Below are 8,108 nucleotides of genomic sequence, written 5' to 3' on the forward strand. Positions count from 1 at the left end.
TCTGCCTCTGCCTCTGCCTCTGCCTCTGCCTCTGCCTCTGCCTCTGCATCCTGGGTGCTAAAATTAAACATCACCATGCCCAGAAACTGCAGGGCTTTTATTGTACACAGATGATTTCTGTTCTTTTTCTAATTATTAAGGATTGATTCATCTTATTATTTTTATGTGTATAGTATACCACACACATGTCTTGTCCCTGTTGAAGTCAGATAAAGGTATCAGATGCCCTGAAACTGGAGTTATTGGTGATTGTGAGCTGTCCTGTGGGTTCTGGAACTCACAGGCAGGCCCTCTGGGAGAGGACAAGTACTCTTGAGCACTGAACAGACTCTCCAGCCTAGAATTTCTGTTCTTTCAGAAACACAGGTTGTTTAATTTTGAAAACAAAGACTTAAAATATTTTCCTACTGTCATTCCTTAGCATGTAAAAGTCAAATTCATGTATGCTTTTAGGTTTTATTGTGTTACACTGTTTGACTTTTTAAATGACTGTTTGATTTGCTAACTTGAATTTCATTTTTAAAAAATCTTTAAATGAACTTTGGCGTGGGAGTAGAACAGAATTTCCAACAATTTCAGAATTGGACTTAAGCATGCCTCTGCCATCATGTCCTATGTGTTTATACAAAATGGCATTCTTGGCACTGATGGAAATAAAATCCAAATATTAACTCTGAAAAAACACTGGAGATGCTCTGTGTGATGATTAATATTGGCAACCTGCAGGCCCTGGATCACTAAGGAGACAAACCTCTGTGCTTGTCTGCATGTCTGTGAGGGAGCTCCTAGGCTGGCTTGGCTGAGCTGGGAGGATCTCCTTCAGGTGCAGGCAGCTCCATTCCCATGGAAAGAGAAAGTGAGCTGAGTGCCAGCACTCACCACTGTGCTCCCTGACTGCAGATGCAAAGTGACAGTCACCTCACACTGCTGTCACCAGGCCTTCCCTGACAAGATGAACAGCTCCTGAACTATGATCCAAAGCAAACCCTCCTTTGCTCTCCTGCTTTGGTCAGACATTTGATCACAGCTATAACAAAAGAACTGGTACATAGTATGTCCTGTCCTGCTGCATCAAATACTTGGGAAAGATTTAATTCTTTATATAAACACAAAGAAACACAACCATCTCATAACCAAATTCACCTTCATCTTTAATGATAGATGGTTAAAAATTATCTGCCTGTCAAAGAAGTGCTTAAAATGAACGTCTTTATGATTTGTTATGGGTACGTTTTGATTTGCACATCTATTTTATGTTCCGAAACCTAGGGTCATATCAATTCTCAGGTGAGAAAGGGCTGCAAGTGGAAAAGCAATCCTGGAGTAAAGTCTGTAGATATGTGAAAGCTATGCAAACTATTATGTCATATAAGTATTTGAGCATACAAGGAGTTGGGCAGCCATAGGAGTCTGCAGTCCACTCCTAAGGATACCAATAGGAAGATCTAACAAAACCCTCTACACTTGTACATCACCGATTACAAATCACTATTTTGGGTGTCATACAGACGGTGATGTGTCTTAGTTTCCCACTAGATGTTCTGTATAGAAGGATGAGGATGATAAATGCATCAGCTTAGTTACTGTCAGAACTCTGGGGGCCACTGAATGCCTGCTGGAGTTGGGTTCATTTATTCAGCAGTTTAAGGAACCTTTGGTTTCTCCCTGACCCTTGAGCTCATGAGCAACTTTCAATGCTTTGTTTCATGAAGTCTTTCATTTTCTCATATTACTTTTATATGAGGATATGTATTTGATATAACCCTGGTTTAACTAGTATTGTGTAGCACATTCTAGCCTTACACTCATGGCAATCTTCCTATCACAGCCTCCCAGATTCTTGGACTACAGGCTTATACCATCATGTTTGGCTGCTATCTTAGTTTCTCCATGTAGATAGCAGAGATGTGAGTTCCACAAGCTATCTCCCATTGCTGGCTGTCTTCCCTGTTAGTGTGGCCAGACCTCCACTGGGTCAGAGATGATCCTCAACTTGAATGTTACTGAGATGGCTCAGTGGTCCCAAGGATGTTGAAATTTGGGGGTTGGTTTCTCAGAAATTGGGGGTAGAGAATCTCTGAACTCCAGTGACTACCTACATTCCACAGAGTTTTCCTTTCTCTCTCTGGGTTATGTCTTATGCTTTTTGTTTACTATCTGGAACACATCTAAATAATTCTTACTTTGCAAACTGGAAGGATTCTAGGTTCAGACAATTAACTTAAAAGTTGTCCTGATGAGAGGAGAGTGAGAAGCTGAATGCAGTGGTATAGATGATGAGGCAAGTGCATCACTGCAGCCCAGAAATTCAGTACCAGCCTGGGCTGAGCAAGAGATTGTCTTAAGAGCATACAAAACAAAACAAACAATAATACAAGGCTACATTTATACATGAACAAGCACTTTTATTTGTGCAATGTTGTATAAAATGACTACTTAATGGGCACTAGGAGGTATGATAACTACTAATCCTTTGAACAACCATCTAAGAAACATCTACTGCTTTCTCCATTCTTGTGACGGTAAACGGCCAAGACAAGCTAATTAATTTATCCATTTTACAGCCCTTGGCACACAAAGTCGACTGTTTAACACAACTCTGAGGGAGGTAGATTCCATGGTCAGTAAGCCTAATCCAAGAAACACTGTGCCAAACAAATAAAAGTATTCATCTACCCAAATGTATCTAGAACATATGCATTAACTAATCATGGGTTAGTGCAAAATAAAATCTCAAAATGTGTTCCAGAGCAGAAATTACAAAAGCTACCTGCCTAGAGTACAACAGAATTCAGATTTCACAATAGAAGGGCAAATGGCAGGATCAGGATGTGAGTAGATGCACGAAAAAGCTCCCTGATGCCACATGAATCAGGTGTGGGAAGGGATTTGCTGATAGTAAGCAACACTGTTGATCCGGAGGTGTGATAGCAGATGCTGGTGAATTAACACATCCACCCAGTCAAAGATGGATGCTGAAGTATCCACAGGCAAATGGCCTGATATTTACATTCCTTTAAAGGTACTTCAGACACAAACCAAAGCAAAGGAAAATAAAAATACATCTAGGATACAGATAAGAATATCTAACTAGTTTACATGGTTACTGAAGTACAGAGTCTTTCTGGAGTCTTTCTGGAGTAAGCACTCCGACACCAGTGTGGGTGAAAGAGAAATTTCACCACTGGCCCACACCTAGGACAACTCCTGAAAAATTTTAATTCCTGGTCCAATTTATATTCTCATTTTGTACTCCAAAGCCATAATGTAAGTAAACAAGCAATATTTTACAGAAGCATATATCCAGTCAGCAGACTGTTAAAGGCAATGACCCATTGTTTCAGCTGTTTCTCCAGATCACTCTGCCCCATGTAGGAAATGAAGTCATGCTTGGCAAACAGGCAGTATACGCAGTGCTTTAAGTGAATGGCTAAATACATGAATAATCTAATAATCAGTCTTTTCTACCTTATTATACATCAATATGGCTGTATCATTCAAATCCAGCTTGATGAATTTATTGGGACCCTGTCTCTAAATAAAAAGTGGGGGAAAATGGGATTTATAATATAACTCCATACCTGCCAGGCATGAGGCCCTTGGTTCAACCCACAAAACAGAAAGGATGAATTAGTATGACTTTGATTGAAATTATATACTAGATTTGTAGAACAAAATGGAAAGGGCTTATAGCTTAGCAGCAACACTAATTAGAAGTTAATTATACTTCTCAGTCTTGTGAACTGGGAAGGCTATACCAGCAGCATGGAAAGCAGGGAACCATGTTAGACTTCTGACTTCATACCAAGAACTTTCAAAAGTGTGACACTGCACCAAGCCAAAAGCTGTTTCTGAGAGTTTCTTTTCCTCGACTGACAATTTCTTGTCTGTCCTCTGACCCAGGGGCTGAATTAGTTACTTTAAATTTTCTTGTCTTCTCACGTATGCCTTTAAGGTGATGTCTTTTCAGAGTACTCTACCACCATTTAGAAGATTCCTGATGTGGTTCAAATTTCCACATAGTCTGTCATTTCAGGGTTGAATACTGTTTTAACTCACGACTTGTTTAGAATGTTTAAGATTTTCTAGCTGAGAGTTGCAGACGTGGCTCAGCAGTTAAGCCTGCACGCTGCTCTCACAGAAGAAGCAAGCTCAGTTTCTAGCGCAAGAGTCAGTTGGCTTACAACTGCTTGCTACTTCAGCTCCATGGAATCTGGAGTCCTCTTCTTGCTTCTATTGGTATTATATTCATATACATGTAAACACACACACACACACACTTAAAAGTAAACTTTTAAAAATCAAACTGATATTGGACACTTCTTTAATCCCAGCACTCAGGAAGCAAAGGCAGTCAGATCTCTGTGAGTTCTAAGCCAGCCCTGTCACATAGTCAGTTTCAGGATAGCCAGAGGTACATAGGGGGACCATGTCTTAAAACAAAGAAACAAAATAAATAAAAAAATTAATCTGAGGTGTAAATGTGAATGCATTGCTGTTTATCTATCCTTTAATAATTAATTTTTAACAAAATGAATTTATTGTGTGTATGTGTGTGTGAGGAATTGATTCTCTGCCTCAACCATGTATATTCTATGGGTTATTCTCAGGTTGTCAGTCTTGGTGACAAGGACAAGCTTCATTAGCCCTGAACCATCTAACTAACTTTCAATGTTTAACTTAATTGCATTGTGAACAAAGTGTACAGTTTCTATAACTTTTACTCTAAAAAAGATATAGAAATTTTCTCTTGCTCTATTTATTGTTGGTTATCATGTATATTCTTGAAGTGCTCAATACATCAACAAACAGGAATTCCTGTTCAACAAGCAGGAATGCAACCATTGGTTTTTCAGTATAAGGGCTCTATAGTTCTGTTTTGAGAGAGTATCTCTCTGTGCAAGTCCAGCTGGTCTGGAGCTTGCTGGCCTCAAACTTGCAGAAATCTGAGTGCCTCTGCCTCTCAGATACTAGGATTAAAGGATGGGGTTCTATATTTCTACAGCTTGAACTTATGCTAGTTATTGTCTCTGTAGTAGTGCCCCACAGAGTCTTCCTGTGCTGAAATATGTACTCTGTAATCTGTACAGGCCATCACATGCAGACATGCGTGGTGTTGAGTGTTTTGGATTCTTGCTAGTAAGACTGAGTAACGAATTTTTTCATTAGCTTGAAGTAAAAATTAAAATACTCACACATGGCTACTAATGGTCTTGTTGTATACCTCAAATCTAAATCTCTTTGTTCTAGGTTCTAGCACCTTGATCTCTGGCTTTCTGAGAAAGGCATCTTCAAGTCCATATATTTTTATTGAGTTACTCACTTAATCTCATGCTTCTAGTAATTTGTGCTTTCTATACTTCAAAGCTGTGCTAAGTACAAAAGGGTTATGGTTGTTCATCAGGGTCTGGGTGGTAGTAGGAACAATCTGGTTGGCTGGTTGTGGCACAGTTGGGTCTGTTGGAAGGACACAGCTCACAGACTATGGAGCTGAGACCAGAATGCCAGCATGGCTGCTCACTGTCATTGCTGTATCCCCTTCTGAGTGGCAGGAAGGAGAGGATGCCTGGATCAACCCTGAGGCTGTGATATGGATTCAGGAAGAAGGGGCATTGCACCACCTCAGCAAGAATAGGAGAGTCATGGCAGACATGATAGGAGCTGTTGTCATTCTGCTTTTTCCTCATGCAAGCTGAGGTAATTGCTCCTTCTCACTCTGGCTGTGGTGGAGTATGCCTTGTAACAGGGACACACTAATTTTGGTTTCCTTTCATTTTAAAATGAAGAGAGGAACTGTGTCCCCATTCAAATGAATGCAGGTAGACCTCTTAAAGCTGCAGTCAGTGGCCTTTTCTGAGTTCATTTTCCCATTTTATTCATGTTTTGTAAAATCACATATGTTGCCATCTTTCCTAGGAGTCTGTTATTTAACTGATATGAGATACAATCATTGCATTTATTGTAAGAGGAGGACAATGACCAGATAGACTTCTGCTCAGAAGGAGGGTACACTGTCACAAACCTTCTTTGTGACCTCAGGTTTTCATTATTTCCACCATGAAGGGGCTTGGCTACTTGATTCACCATCTTGGTGTTACTCTTGGTATTCTTTGAAGCTCAGGGCCCAGAAAACAAGGAGAAGAGGCTAGCATTTGAGTTGACCCACTTAGAATGAAATATCCTCACACTGACAAGGAAAAGGAGCAAGAGACTGAACCCCATGTCACTCTTTTCAATCCAGCTAGTCAATCATAGTTTTGCCTGAGACCTCTGAGCTGACTCCTGGTCATGATTGTGTGTCCACACCTTCTTGGATGATGTTCTCCCTCATTAATTCAAGTCACTGCTCATATGTCCCTGATCAGTGTCTTCTCTCAGTCCTAATTGTCATCTCTGGCCACTTGAGTCTCTTGACTGGGGTCCCCATTGACTACTGTTGCTGTTAACATGCTTGCTCCTTGACAGCACAAATATCCACCCAGAACTGGAAGTTTTCTCTTGAATCAGACTATTGTACCATCATACATAGCAGAAGGCCAGACTCCTAACAAGAACCAGAACCTCGCATGAAGTACCACAGTCCATAAGGGTGAAGTGAGGTTATATCTCCAGGGCTTTGGCTTTGGGATACTAAAAAGTTGTTTCAGATTTTTTCTTCTCCATTTGCTGTTATTTTAAATTCCCAAACTTACTATAAAATTCAAAAATCTGAAAGTTTTATCTCTTTTATAAACTTAAAATATCTTATAAACTTCAGAAAATCAATTTAAATCCACCTGTCAAAGCTCAAATGGACACTAGATAAAGTATTCCTGTCAACCAACACCCTAAATTTCATCACCTGTCTATTCCCAACTACCAGGACCATGAGCCTAGAAATTTTAAATAAATATACCCTAAACTCCTTAACTTTACCTCTGTCGCTAGCCTATTATTCGCAACAGATTGCAAACCAACAACAAACTGCTGCAACTATTCCAGGACCAGACCCAACTATTTTCTTGGAATGCTAGTCCAGCATCACAGACTGACCATCCCTAGGCTTAGGTGGTCCTGCAGCACCAGGATATCAACTTACACAACCTGCTTTTCTCAGCATTCACCAACATTCAAGTTTCCTCAGGCCTATAACAATGAAGCCTGGATGTCAGCAAGAAATAGCCAATAAGACACAGTAGGATTAAGAAATAGAGAAGAAAGAGAGTTTAAGAAAGGTAGCTGGTCCAGGCACTGGTTTATTTTTCCTTCAATTTCTGCTCTATCTTTTACCCCTGAACATGTTGTAGACAGGATAAATTGTGGGTCAAAGTTTTATAGCTGGATCTGTGTCCCAATCCTTCCATTGGAAGTATCGCCTGGCTACAGAAGAAGGCTATTTCAAGTTCTATTCCCTTATTACTAGCAGTCTTATCTAGGATCACCTTCATAGATTCCTGAGATTTCCATTGAACTAGGATTCTAGCTCATCCCAGAGATGCCCTCCTGAAACCAGTTGTCTCTGCAAGTACCCTTTCCCTCATTCCTATCCCCATCTGGATCCCTCTTGTTCCTATCCTCATCCCCTTCCCTACCCAGTCCCCTCCCTCCATCCACCCTTGATGTCTAATTTATTTTCCCTTCTCGGAGAGATTAAAGTACCCTCCACACCCTATGCCCTTCTTGTGACTTACCTTCTTTGGGTCTGTTGGTTGGTTATCCTGTTCTTTATGACTAATATCCAATTAAAAGAACATCCATACCATGTTTGTCTTTCTGGATCTGGGTACTTCACTCGGAATAATCTTTTCTAGCCCACATATTTGACCCAGTTTGAGACCCATGACATGAGAAGGAGCTTATCACAGACTCTATTAATGATATTCTCCTCCACTTACAGACAGGAGCATAGTATAACTTTATTGTGAGAATCTTCATCCAGAAGCTAATGGAAAAAGATACAGAGACCCAAAAGCCAAACATTGAGTGGAACATCGGGAATCTCTTTAAGACAGAAAAGAAAGATTAAAGAAGACTTCCTTCAATCTCTAGTCTAGCCTCAATAGAACAAGACACACCTAGTTTTACAGAAGTTTGATATGCAAGGCTGGTTGATATCTATGGGAGGCTTC

The sequence above is a fragment of the Grammomys surdaster genome, unplaced genomic scaffold (assembly GCF_004785775.1).
Source record: "Grammomys surdaster isolate TR1022 unplaced genomic scaffold, NIH_TR_1.0 64, whole genome shotgun sequence".
NCBI classification, from domain to species: domain Eukaryota; kingdom Metazoa; phylum Chordata; class Mammalia; order Rodentia; family Muridae; genus Grammomys; species Grammomys surdaster.